Source organism: Peromyscus eremicus, chromosome 10, assembly GCF_949786415.1.
Source record: "Peromyscus eremicus chromosome 10, PerEre_H2_v1, whole genome shotgun sequence".
In the NCBI taxonomy this organism is placed as follows: domain Eukaryota; kingdom Metazoa; phylum Chordata; class Mammalia; order Rodentia; family Cricetidae; genus Peromyscus; species Peromyscus eremicus.
Genome location: NC_081426.1, coordinates 3,076,451 through 3,090,795, shown reverse-complemented (window position 1 = coordinate 3,090,795; position 14,345 = coordinate 3,076,451). Strand labels below are relative to the sequence as shown.

General features: G+C 40.3%; 1 protein-coding gene across 3 annotated transcripts in view; it reads right to left on the bottom strand.

Moving 5' to 3' along the window:
* The window catches only part of Ccdc85a (coiled-coil domain containing 85A), a 195,734-nt gene that overhangs the window by 147,535 nt on the left and 33,854 nt on the right, over positions 1-14,345 (bottom strand). The window contains exon 2 of one of the 3 annotated variants that reach the window (XR_009381707.1): positions 13,239-13,508. The exons of the other annotated variants lie outside the window; for them this stretch is intronic. The gene's annotated coding sequence lies outside the window, so the exon portion shown is untranslated. The remainder of the gene's footprint in view (positions 1-13,238; positions 13,509-14,345) is intronic. 3 annotated transcript variants of the gene reach the window in all.

The following is a 14,345-nucleotide window of genomic DNA, read 5'->3' as shown; positions in this document are numbered from 1 at the left end:
TTTCTCAATTAGTGATCAATGGGGAAGGACACAGCCCATTGTGGGTGGTGCTATCCCTGGGCTGATGGTACTGGGATCTATAAGATGGGCTGAGCAAGCCATGGGAAGCAAGCCAGTAAGTAGCTCCTCTCCATGTCCTCTTTATCAGCTCCTGCCTCCAGGATCTTGCCCTCTGTGAATTCCTGTCCTGACTTCCTTCAGTGATGAACAGCAATGTGGAAGTGTAAGCCAAATAAACCCTTTCCTCCCCAACTTGCTCTTTGGTCACGGTGTTTTATACAGCAATAGAAGCCCTAACTAAGACAGCAAATAGCACTAAACTATACAATACCAGCAGCTGGTGAACATTCAGAGGAATCAAGAGTCCATCCACCAACAGTGCAAAGGAGGCTGGAATATCAATGCACTCTGAAAAATGTGGCCTTGTAAACAAAGTCAAGCACAGACATATTGCATGGCTCAGAAATGATACTCCATGCAAAGTCTGTGTGCTTAGGTACACAAATATGCACACATAAATATATTCATGACAGCTTTTTACATAATTGACAAGAACTAGCAAAACAAACTCATCAGTAGTAGATTGAGTAGATAGCTTGTGAGCTGTTCATGTAGAATATTACACAACAGCAAACATTTCTTGCACAAAGAGCCAAATGCTAAATCTTTTAGGCTTGAAGAACATCTGAACTCTTCTGACTAAGAGCCGTCGTGTTCCAACTATTTGTGGGTGATAAAATTTGAATGGCATCACCCACACCACAAAATTTTTTTGAATCTTTCTCAAATATTTTATAATATTAAAAAAAACATTGGCTTTCAGGTCAAATAAAACAAGCTCAGGAGCGGCCATAGTCCACAGTCTACAGCTTAGCTTACTGATCCCTGCTATGTAGCAATGTTTTAATGTACAAAGTCCATTAGATGTACAAGACCAAAGAATCTTCAGCACCAAGACTGATATTTAAATTAACAAGTTCAAAGAGAATAAATCCTAGAAAGGCAAAAGCATATGCTATCAACTGACACAGAAAAATCATTTAACAAAACCTGAGACCTGTATCTATAAACACTAGGAAGAGAACTTTCTCAACTTAATAAGGAATGCTGAGTGCTGAATAGATGGCTCAGTCAGTAGAGTGCTGGCCTTGAAAGCACGAGAATCCAAGCTCAAGCTCTAGAATCCTTGCAGAAAGAGTCAGGCATGGTGGCATATGCATGTAATCACAGCAGGGTTGAAGTGGAGTTTAGCCTGCTTGGTGAGTTTCAGGCCACTGAAAAACCTTGTCTCAAAAATAAGAGTATATGACATCTGAGCAATTATCCCTGAGGTTGTCCTCTGGTCTCCATATGCACATACACACATACACACATACACACATGTACACATGTACTCATGAACGAACACACACACACACACAGTGTTTCTCAACCTTCCTAATGCTGTGACCCTTTAATACAGTTCCTAATGTTGTGATGACCCTCAACCAAAAAGTTGTTTTCCTATTTCATAACTGTAATCTCGCTACTGTTATGAATTATAATGAAAATATTTTTAGAGATAGAGGTTTGCCAAAGGTTGAGAACCACTGATCTAGCCATGAACTCTATAGTTAATATCATATTTAATAGTAAGAAGCTAGAGTCTAGATCCTGAATAAGGTGAAATATTCTCTCTCCATTCCTGCTCAACATTATATTAGAAGTCTCACTTCACATAATAAGACAAGAAAAGGAAATACTACTGCCAGGCGGTGGTGGCGCACGCCTTTAATCCCAGCACTCAGGAGGCAGAGCCAGGCGGATCTCTGTGAGTTCGAGGCCAGCCTGGGCTACCAAGTGAGTCCCAGGAAAGGAGCAAAGCTACACAGAGAAACCCTGTCTCGAAAAACCAAAAAAAAATAAAAAAATTAAAAAATTAAAAAATAAAAGAAAAGAACTATTGCTAAGAACTGTATCAGTGAAGAGCTGGAATTAAAAGTCAACTAGAAGAATGTAAAATACCTGATAGCTAATAAAATAAGTCTATATGCAGAAAACTACAAAACTAGTGAAAAAAATGAGATATAAATAGAGAGGCAATACATGCCCATGGATAACAAGACTCAATATAATGAAGATACCATTTCTTTTAAGCTTGATCTACAAGTTTAGTGGAATTAAATAAAATTTAAAACAAAACATTTTTATGTGTATCTGTGCATTGATTTTAATGTTTAGGTAGGTAAATAAAAGACCAAGAATGGCTAACACAATTGTAGCATGAATGTTAAAGAGTCTTATTAATAAAATCAAACCTGAGGCCAGTTATTGGGGTGAACTGGAAGATCAAAGAACTAGAACAAGCCACAGCTAACCTCACCTGGCCAACTTCTCAGCTGGTCTTGTTTCCTCAAACTGGAAGCTTCTGAGTCCTCATCCCAATGGCTCTCAGCTGAACTGCTGCTCGAAAGCCTGAACGCTTAACCAGCCAAATGCTGCTTAACCAGCCAAATGCTTCCTAACCAGCCAAATGCTTCTAGTTTCTGGTCCTCATGCCTTATAAACCTTTCTGCTTTCTACCACCACTCCCTGGGATTAAAGGCTGCTTTCTGGGATTAAAGGTGTGAGTCACCATGCCTGGCTGTTTCCAAAGCGGCCTTGAACTCACAGAGATCCAGAAGGATTTCTACCTCTGGAATGCTAGGATTAAAGGTGTGTGCTAACATTTTCTAGCCTAAGTATCTTGTGGCTTTTCTGTTCTCTGACCCCAGATAAGTTTATTAAGGTACACAATATTTTGGGGAACACAATACCACCACACACAATACTGAAGAACAATGGGCTTGTTGGAGTCATCTAAAACAAACTTTATAATTACTCCAAAGAACCACTATGTAACTATTAGCACAATGTGAAATTACCAAAAGAATAGACACACTATCAATGAAGCAGAAGTGAGGACTCAGAAATGGATCTACATAATTATATCTATTAATCTTTAACAATGCCGGGCGGTGGTGGCACACGCCTTTAATCCCAGCACTCGGGAGGCAGAGCCAGGTGGATCTCTGTGAGTTCCAGGCCAGCCTGGACTACCAAGTGAGTCCCAGGAAAGGCGCAAAGCTATACAGAGAAACCCTGTCTCGAAAAACCAAAAAAAAAAAAAAAAAAAAAAAAACCTTTAACAAAGGAATAGTCAGTTCAATAGAGAAAGAACATCCTTTCAGAAGACACTGAGACAACTGGAGGTCGACATGATTCCAAAAAATGTGGACACTAACTTTAAAACTTCATAAAAATTAATTCAAAATGAACCATATACCTAAGCGTAAGTCACTGTCTTAGTCAGTATTTTATTGCTGTGAAGAGACACCATGATCCTGGCAACTCTTACAAAGAAAAGCATTTAACTGGGGCTTGCTTACTGTTTCAGAGGTTTAGTTCATTGTCATCATACCAGGGAGCATGGCAGCAGGTAGGCAGAAACGGTGCTGGAAAAGTTGAGAATTCTACATCAAGATTCATAGGCAGCCTGCAGAGAGTGAAACTGGGCCTGGCTTAAGCTTTTGAAATCGCAAAGCCCACCCCTAGTGATGTACTTCCTCCAACAACCTATTCCAACCTCATTCCTCAAGTAGTGCCCTTCCCTGATGACCAAGCATTCAAATATTTGAGCCTATGGGGGCCATTCCTAATCAAACCATCACAACCACAAAACTCACTGACCATATGCATGCTTCCCACTTACCTTATCATTGGTCCTCACCTATAGTTTGCAAACAGCATGATGATCATTGGGAAATCCTCACAATTCAGATTAGACATTTGTGTAGCACTTGCATACAGGCATCATTGATTTACCTACACATTCTCTTAATTAGACATTCTATAAAGTGCGACTTATTACAAGACTCTTCTTAAAAATGAGAGCCCTTGGGCTGGAGAGATGACTTGGTGGTTTAGAGCACTAGGTCCTCTTCCAGAGGACCCAGGTTCAATTCTAGCACCCACATGCCAGCTCACTACCCGCTGTAACTCCAGCCCCAGGAGACCCTCTTTCTGCCCTCCATGGGTAGTGCACACACATGGTATGTAGACATGCATGCAGGCAAAACACACATACACACAAAATATTTTTTAATGAGAAATCTAAGTCCCAAGGTTATATAATTTGTCTAAAGTCATTCAAGTAGCAATTGGAAATGCCAGGATTTAAACCTGTGTGTTTTACACAGTACACTGACAGAAGCTTTTCCCCCAGAAAGTTGTGCTAAGCCATTTAGTCATATCTCAGTAGTGTTCAGAATCACCATCTTCCACCAGCCAATCCTGGTCCACATGTCTACCCAGCTTTATAGATGCATCATGCTTCTCTCATTACCTGCTGCTGATTGACCTTCCCCAAACTTTCAGTTCACTATGAAGCTTCCCCACCAACCTGCAGCCTCTGTGATGAGGCCACACTTATGAAAAGAGGCTATTTGGGTTGTTCTATTTCCAATTACGAGGATTTTCTCTGTCTGTGCCTAAATTGAGACAAGGCTGAAGAGAAAATCACTTCAACAGCAACTTTTATACTTGAAATAAATACTCTTTAAAATCCAGTCATTAAATGTGCATTAGTCTCTTTTTCAATGGGTTCCTAGAGTGCAGAATAATAAAAATTTTAAGAGGCAGTTCAATGCCTGTTTGGCCTAGTTCCTAGAGTATAGCTACCCAAGCAGAAGTCATCTGTACCCCCTTCCCCCAGCATACTCCACAAAAAGGCGTTCCTAGAAGAACTGCTTTTGTTTCCAGTAGGTAATTTTAGCTTCTTAGCTTCACCTCTTGGCCACACACACCTGATCCTAACTTAGAGGCAGATCTTTGTCAGAAAAGGTGCTCCGGTTTTTTCCCATGGAGCCACTCGCAGCCTGTCTACATGGGGGAGAAATAACAAATAACTGTGAAATGTTGACTTAATTCCAGGTCTAAGTGGACCTAAACTCCTGAAGTCTAAAGACAGCCAGAGCCTAGCTCACTGCTTACTGCTTTGGCAAACTACAGTGGCCAAAGTGATCACTGCCATCCCAGCACCAGGGAGACAGAGACATGATCAGGAGTTCAGGGTCATCCTCAGTTATATATCAAGCTCAAGACTAGCCTGTCTCAAAACAGAATAATAAAGGACAAACAGGGAAGTCTGGAGCCCTGACTAAGTCTCTATGAATGGAGAGCTCTTCCCCTTGAGTTTTCTTGATTCTGTGAGGTTATGTCCCTTTTGTGCATCATTAATGGTAACTATATTAGCTTCTTAGCTGCCCAGGTTGAAACAACACAATCAGCAACTAAGAGTTAAAGGAGATGGCTATTCTGTTGTCAAACAAATAAAAATGGAAGTGAACTATTATGTTCTCTATGGAGCAAAAAAGGCAAAACTTCCAGCACTCGTCAGCATTCTGCAGAACCGCTGCCCACACTTCCTAAGGAAGATGAGCTACTGAGAAGGAATGTAAGCCTCCCCACTGGCACGAAGCTTATGAAAAACTCCAGCCAGAATCTGGGCAGAGGGCACCTGGCTCCAAACAGCATGTTCTTCTCCCTGTCAGGCAGCTTCTAATAGAATTTCTGTGGAAATACAGTCTGTTCACTGGGGGATGCAGGAAAAGGGTCACAAGTTCAGTCAGACACATTCTTCAGTGAACTTTATATTTTGGTGATACGCACATAGAAATAATCAAGTGATGGTTTGTGGATAAAGATCATCCCTATTTATCTTCCCAAATAAATACGTTTTCCCTTATAGTGTGAACAACACAGAAAGTGATGCATTCTCCCTATCAAATATGAACCCAAAGCCTCCTCTCTCCCACTGTAAGTCCACACAGAACACTGCTCCTCAAAGAGAGAAATCCAGAACGGGATCCCCGCGGGCTTCACTCAGCCAGCCACCTCACAGACACTTACCAAGAGCACTATTATTCCAAGTATTGATGGAAGGAAACAAAGGATTTACTTCCCTTAAGAGATCTAAATTAGAATTGGGAAGACAGACAGTAAACAAACTATTATGCTCAAATAAATGCTATGGGATGCTACAAAACACAGCAATGAAACATTTGGCAAGGAAATGGAACACCAGAGAAGGCTTTCCAGTGTAAAATTTGGCCAGATATACTGTGGTGATTTGAATAAAAATGGCCCCCACAGACTCAACAAGTGGAGTTATTGGAGGTGTAACCTTGTTGGAGTAGGTATGGCCTGTGGCCTTGTCACTGGAGGTGGGCTTTGAGGTTTCAGATGCTCGAGCCTGACCAGTCTCTCTCTCTCTTCCTGTTTCCTGCGGATCTAGATGTAGAATTCAGGTATTGTGTCTACCTGCATGCTGTCATGCTTCCCACCCTGATGATAATGGACTAAACCTCTGAACTGAAAGTAAGCCCCAATTAAATATTTTCCTCTATAAGAGTTGCCGTGGTCATGGCATCTATCCACAGCAATGAAGGTCTAACTAAAACATATACCTAGCAAATACTTAGAAGCAAGCAGCCAGCTACAACCAGAGCAGCTTGAACTGTAGATGTGTTACAGCAGTGGTTCTCAACCTTTCCAACACTGTGACCCTCATGTTGTGGTGACCCCCAACCATAAAATTATTTTCACTGTTACTTCATAACTCTAAATTTGCTACTGCTATGAATTGCAATGTAAATATCTGTGTTTTCTGATGATCTTAGGCAACCCCTGAAAAAACTCATAGATTGAGAACCACTATGAAAGAAGGATAAAGCAACCTAAATATGTGGTATAAGAGCTAAACTGTACAACAGATTTTCTGTACAACATACAAAAGAAAAGAGAGAGAGAGAGAGAGACTAGGTTTTATTTTGGAGGTAATGAAACTCTACTATTGGCTTATTATCAGAGAATCAGGCTGCTCTAATAGAGATTTTAGTACAATTACTCTGAAATCCAGGGCTCTTTGAAATGAGAAGGTATCAGAGAGGATGGAAAAGTAAAGGTGAAGGGCCCATGACCTTTGGCCCCAGGAGAGAAGCAATGTAGGTCTGAGCTAAGGAAATAACAGCAGAGATGGAGACAGATAAAAGAACTGCTTGGGAGTACAGATTGCCTATGTCTGTATATGGTCTGAAAAGTTAGACAATCAAGAGGGAGAGATAGCATCCAGTATTCCAAAGGTCATGTCGGAGGAGCAGCAGGTGGCAATTGAAGTTTAGGTGTCAGCCCACCAGGAGATAAATCCCTGATGACTGAATCTCAGATAGACAAGGCCCTGAGACCACAGACTCCAGAATGTCTTTTGCTTCTGCTGTGCCTCTAATGGTTGCTGCTACTATGTTTCTCTGGTATTGAGCATGCTGTGAATGAGATCCCCACTGCCTGTAATGTAGTGTGTTTATCTCATGGAAACATTCCATTCTAGTGGGCATTTTACCTGTGGATTATTATGAAGATGGTTTCTTCCTAAGCTGTATTTTCTAATTGACAATTAATAATGTTAGTTTAAATAGTTTTGATGATTAAAAATAAAACAAGGAAGGGTTACACAGCTGGAACCATGAATTCTTATTGAGGAACCATATAGACTGTGACTAGGATTAATAATTGAGAAAAACAAATGAGTCCCAGTAGCCCAGCTAGCTTAAATTCTTTTAACCTTAATGTTGGGAGATGTGTACACAGGTTTTGGAGTACATCATAGCTGAAACAAAGCGTTGCAAATAACAAAGTTAGACTAAGGTGTTTTTTTGTCAAATAGCTTTGAGATGAGAAACCCAAGAAGACAATCTAAAGTTTTAGAAAAGCACAAAGTTGAATGAGGAACTCATTAAGGTCAGGGAATAAGAACAAAGCAGCCCAGTTATCATTAGCTATAGTATCTTTTTTGCTAGGACTGGTTGATGACCAAGGTGATGATTAATTCCTTACACCCATTTCTGCCCTCAATCTCTTGATATAAGAAACTATTAACGAATGGGTATGCACCCTAAAGATTTAAAGTAGAGCTGATTGATTGTTTTTCACATACAGTTTAGGTTTGTGATTCCTTTAAGACTCCTTATAAGGTTACCTTTCAAGATAAGTAATAAAGTGATTGGTTCTTTTTTTATAACCACAAAATGCAGCTTGCCAGTAAAAGAATATCTTGCTTGCTTACACCCTGTTAATCTATAACAAGTTGCTTGGGTATGAATGTATGTGGGATCTTGGAATCATTTGTTTTTTAACTGTAATACATAAAATGCTTAATCAAGTAAGGGATATGGAAAACATGAATTTTTTTTACTTGTATTCATTGTAATCATTCACTCAAAAAACAGAATGTAACAACATTGTAATTTTTATACTGCCTGGAAGATTTTGCTGGGGTATGTAAGTTGTGAGGGAAATACTAAAGATAGAGTTAAAATGAGTTAAATAAAAACATCAGGAATGAGAGAGTTAGAAGGAGTTAAAATGAAAACATCAAGAATGAAAGAAGGAAATCACCAGGAAAATAAAGAATAGAGAATGCAAAAGAGTAAAAAGAAGGTTTGAAGGAAACCATCAAGAGAGTGTGTGAGTGTCTTTTTCCCTAACCCCTCAGTCTTAGTGCCTGCAGATTCTGTGGATTCCCTTTGAGCCCCATGCTGCTGGAGGCTGGTCCCCCAGGCAGCGAAACTACTTCTTTCGTTAGTTCACTGAAGGAGGAACACCAGTGAAAATAAAAATGATTGCAATGCTAGTTTTAGATATTTTCATTTTATTAAAACTGTGCTTTCAAGCCAGGCGGTGGTGCATTCCTTTAATCCCAGCACTTGGGAGACAGAGGCAGGTGGATCTCAGTGAGTTCAAGGCCAGCCTGGTCTACAAGTGAGATCCAGGACAGCCAAGACTGTTACACAAAGAAACCCTATCTCAAAAAAAAAAAAAAAAAAAAAAAAAGCAAAAAACAACAACAACAAAAAAAAGAAAAAAACCTATTTCTAAAGTGTCTAGGAATTCCTAGAACCAAATATGATTTCATTATCTACAATAATAGTAACAGTAGTCTTTGAACATATTGAAAATAACAATCAAGCGAATGAAGGACACATGCTTCCCAGGAGGAGGTATGACAGGAAGAAGTGCACACACCAGGATTAAGAAATGAAAAGTGGGGATGAGAGCACATTCCTGCAAGTGAAAAACAGGACATGCCCAAAGGAATGTGGCCCACTCCATGGAGTCTCTCTAACTCAGCTCTAAAGGAGTTTTTCACACCTGCTATTCTTTCCCCCAAAGTGAACATTCAGGTTGCTACTGGACCACATGGAAATTCTGGAATCTCCCCCGGACAGCACAGATTGCCCAAAGAACACCACTTCTCCTACCCCAGGCATGTGACATATATGTTAAGAAACCACCACAAAATTCCAACCCCAGAACCAAAGTCCTCTAAGCTATGACACAATGTAGAGAAGAAACAAACTATTCTGCTCCCACTGGGAGCCTCTTGCAAAGAGGACAGCGCTAGCCCAGCAGTGTGTCAGCCTTGCTGCCTTTCCAGCCTCTGGAGCTACATTTCCTTACACAGTCGGGGAGTCTCCACTGAAGACTGTAATCTCCTCAACACTCTGTGGGGGACCTGCTCCCACTTTTTCCCCCAGGGTACTCTTGAGTGAGAAGTGAGAAATATTTAGATAGAAATATAGAGGGAGAGAGACAGAAACACAGGATAGCCTAGGGAGGTCCTGAGTCAAAACCCACCAGCCCCTTCAGTCTCTTCTAAAGGGCTATTTATAGAAATGCCAAGGGGTGGAGCAAAAGACCTTCCCTTAGCACAGCCAAGTGCAGACTCTTCCAAACACCTGGTAACCATGAACATGGTCAATCCATCCCCTTATGCAGCCCTGCTGTGTAAAGCAAGTTCAGATCTCACTAGGAAACCTCTGTGGACCCCAACAACACTCCAACATCTACTTTACATTCAAATCTCCCCTACATTTTATAGTTCACAATTTAGTTACTGAAAATCATGGTGATGTCAACCAAGGTCAGGGACCAGTATGTTCAGAGGTAAATATGAGCTCATGTAGCCAGGAAGCATGACCTAACACGTAACAGTAGCTCAGATAAATAAATAAATAAATGAATAAATGAATGAATGAATGAATAAATAAATAAATAAATAAATAAATAGCTTTTGTCGGGCGAATAAATAAATAAATAAATAAATAAATAAATAAATAAATAAATAGCTTTTGTCAGGTGAATAAATAAATAAATAAATAAATAAATAAATAAATAAATAAATAAATAAATAGTTTTTGTCAGGTGAGGACTGATTTGGCTTTCTCTTATTCTGTATTTTGACACCTCCATAAAGACAAAATTTTCTAACTCATCAGAACCATTTGTCCCTGGACTATGTGCATTGTCAGATCTCAAAAGCAGAAATGACAAGTTCTCCAAATTTTCTATAACAAGTGGAGGCCTACCGATAGAGCTGGTTCATTGCAGCCCACTATACATTAAAATCTTTCTCTAAAGTGAGTATACTAAACAACTGAAAGGAGCCATTACCATCTAAACTACTCAATAAGGAATATTACACAGTTCATTATGAGAAAGAAAAAGAGAGAAAACAGATGTGTGTCTTTGCAATTTATCAAAAATATCAGCCAGGCTTAAATTAATCTTCTTGTAAGTGACTGGGGTTTTATCTGCTCATCTGTTTATTTAATTTTCTTTCTATGGAACACAGAAAAAAAATCACATGAGATTCAATAAGAATGTTCAGTTTCAAGTGCGTTGAAGGAATGAGCATTCTTATGTATTGTCTGTGAAATCACTATGCCACACCACCTGACCAGAAGCTGGAATATCAAGAGTTAATTGTAATTTGGGCAGCCAGCTTGCATTTGCCACCATCCTCAGACCTTGTCACCAGGTCTTTTAAGGGTATAAAGGCTCAGAATGGTCAAACATTGACACTAGACTCAAGGCTCCTTTTTAAGTTTCTAGTTTCTGCTACAGTGGACTGATACTCTGTTTGTACAAGGGAGCCTTGAGAAAATTGAAGAATCCTTGCCTCTTCCCATCTAGATTATAAGTGGATGGGTTTTGAGGCTACTGTGGAGTACCAAGGAAATTCTGGGTACTTAGGCATTTATAATTGAATGCTGGAGACCATGAAGTACACAAGCCAGTATTAAGATAAAAAAGAAGCATCCTGAGACAAAGAACCAAAACTCTCCTGACAGTGTTCCTTTGTCCTTACCTCCTCTTCATCTACCACATACACTGGATGAGCCTGAAAGAGGTGAAAGTAGTGGGCTGGGAATGGCGCAGACAAATCATTTGATCGTTTTGAAGCTGACACGTTCACTATGGAAGCTGAAGGACCCTGTGAGTAGAGCTAGGCTCAGGACATGTCTTGACCCACAGGAAAGTAAATCACCCTGTGCCTAGTAAATTCTCGCCAATTCTTCTTGCTGTTCATTGACTTACCATTCTGGCAGCTGGGACAGCATGGAATGACGACACCTGGGATGTAATGCATACTTCTCTTTCAAGAGACCCTGCTGCCATGAGCTTAGCTTCTAGTGTTGCTAGCATTTGGCTTATGCATGCATTTGTGTGTGTGCATAAGGGGTAGCAGAGGGAGACTGTCCTCAGATTTCATTTATAGATAGAATTGCTGTAAGCAGCCATTTAGCTTAGTTGCTTATAAGCTGATAAAATTTAGCATTCTGAATACTATAAAAAGAAACTGCCTCTAAAAAAGTCCGTGTTCTTGTAAGGCTTGGAATTGAAGGCAGAATAAGAAACTAAAACTGGAACTCAAAGTTTTGTAATGGTGACTCACTGATATCATAGAAAGATAGCACTAATCTAATCAAACCATTAAGACAGATTCTGTACACATAGTGACTAAGGAAAGATCGGCTAAGCACAGGAAAGGGGCAAGGGCTCATGATTCAAATAGAAACATTGAGTTATGTTTCTTAGGAAAAGTTCATTACTTCCTAAGAATCTTAAATATTATCATCATCTCAGTAGCTTTAGGCAGATCGCAAAAAGCTTGATTTCTTTCCAGAAGGCATCTATCTTAGTTACTAATGCTGTGATGAAACACCATGTCCAAAAGCAAGTTGGGGAAGAAAGCATTTATTTGGCTTACACTTCCAAATCTTGGTCCATCATTGGAAAGTCAGGGCAGGAACCTGGAGACAGGAGCTGATGCAGAGGCCATGGAGGGGAGCTGTTCACTGGCTTGCTCCTCATGGCTTGCTCAGTCTGCTTTCTTATATAACCCAGAACCACCAGCCCAGGGATGGCCCCACCCACAATGGGCTGGGCTCTTCTACATCAATCACTAATTAGGAATATGTCCTACAGGCTTGCCTGTAGCCTGATCTCAGTGGTTCTCAATTTGTGGGTCATGACCCCCGGGGGTTCAAAAGACCCTTTCACCACCTAAGACCATCAAAAAAAAAGATACTTACATTATGGTTCATAACAATAGCAGAATTACAGTTATAAAGTAGCAATGAAAATAATGTTATGGTTGGGGGTCACCACAACATGAACTGCATTAAAGGGTTGCAGTGTTAAGAAGGTTGAGAACCACTGCTCTAGAGGCGTTTTCCCAACTGAGGTTTGTCCTCTCAGATGACTCTAGCTTGTATCAAGCTGACTTGAAACTGGCCAGTACAGTTTCACAAAACCAGGATCAGGTGATGGACACGAAAGAGGAGAAAGTGAAGACCCAGCTTCGCAAAGACACACAAAAAAGAAAAGAAATAGTATTGTTCAGGAACATCTATTTACTGACCCAGGAGCCTGACTTGAGCATCCAAAATTACTGTCTCTTTTGGTTTCGTGAGGTTAGATTAGTGGTTTTCTAACTTTAAAAAGTCACTTTTTTTTCAAGGAAGACATTAAGCAAAAGTATAAACAATCAACTAGTTTAATGTAGGGGTGCTTTAGTTGGAAAGCATCTGCGATGAGGTAAGTGGGGTGATTGAGACCCTACTCCCCAACATAGCCTCCACCAGCCCCAAGAAATTCTACACGTCCTGTGAAGCGAGATATGAAAATCATGCAAGGCTTGATAGAGAACACAACAGAATAAAATGAGGTCAAAACACTACAGTAGGAAAAACATAAAATGATAAAGTGGTGAAGTCATACACTGACTGCTACACCTGAGGAATCAGAGTTGACAATGTTCCCAGGTTATTTTTCTATCTCTGTTGTTGTAAAGAATTAGTTAATTGATTTTCACTTACCAGTCAGTGTATGTCTGCCTTCTGGACAACGAGGCTGTATTTTCCCAAAACCTTAGAGCATCTTTATTATTGTCTCAGACGCTCTAATTGGAAGATGGATTCTCTTAACTGCTGACTCTCTGGTTGTAAACTCTCCAACAGTAGCAAAACCGTAATTCATTGTAACACTGGCTTGGAAAAATAAAATAAAATCTGAAGAGGACTGAACGGCTTAAATCAGGGAAAACAAAGCCCTCACATACTGATGTAAAACCTTTTAGTTCAGGAGCCCTTAGGAGAAAAAAAAAAAAAGACATAAACTATTAGAATTAAATTGAGTTATAAAATTCCAATAAGAATTTTGTTTGTACTAAGGTACTTCCTTCCCTGGTCCACTAAGTTTAATCCCAAAGTCTGAAAAATGAAGAACTGTTCTGGCAACTCAACTATTTACATACTCAGCTGGTGGCAATGTCTTACAAAGGTGTGTAACTTTTAGGAAGGGAATACTAGAGGGAACAGTCACTGGGGGCAGGTCTTCATGTTTACACCGCAAACCTGATTGCACTGAGGAGACATGAACAAGCAGCTGCTAACCCCACCCCACCCTGTGTCCTCCATAGAGCAGCTTGCCTCCGTGCCTTGCCTGCCATAACTGTGTCTGCTCAAATCATAAGCCATAATAAACTCTCCCTTACATTGCTTTTTGGTCAACTTAACAAGGAAAACAGTGAATATGAGAACATTTCCCATTTCCCATGACTCCTCTTGTGCTGTTAGAAAACATCCAGCGCTGACATCCAATGCTCATGTAACCTGGCCTCACACACTGTCTAATGTACTGTCACAGCCTAAGCAACAGCTCAGCACCCAACTACTAACCTTCTCACTGTTCCTTAAACACTACTATTTTCACCTCTACAGCCTCTCAGAGCTCACACATGCCTGTCACCCAAACACAAACACTGCTCAGGAACCAACCACACAGCATTCCTCTTTTGAGTAGCCAACCCCAATATGACATGTAGTCTGTAAGCCATGTCCCAGACCATAAAATCCCATAGTTCCAACCACACACCCTGTCCCTTGGGCTCTTAGTTATACAGCCCCAGTCACTATTTCCCTTAT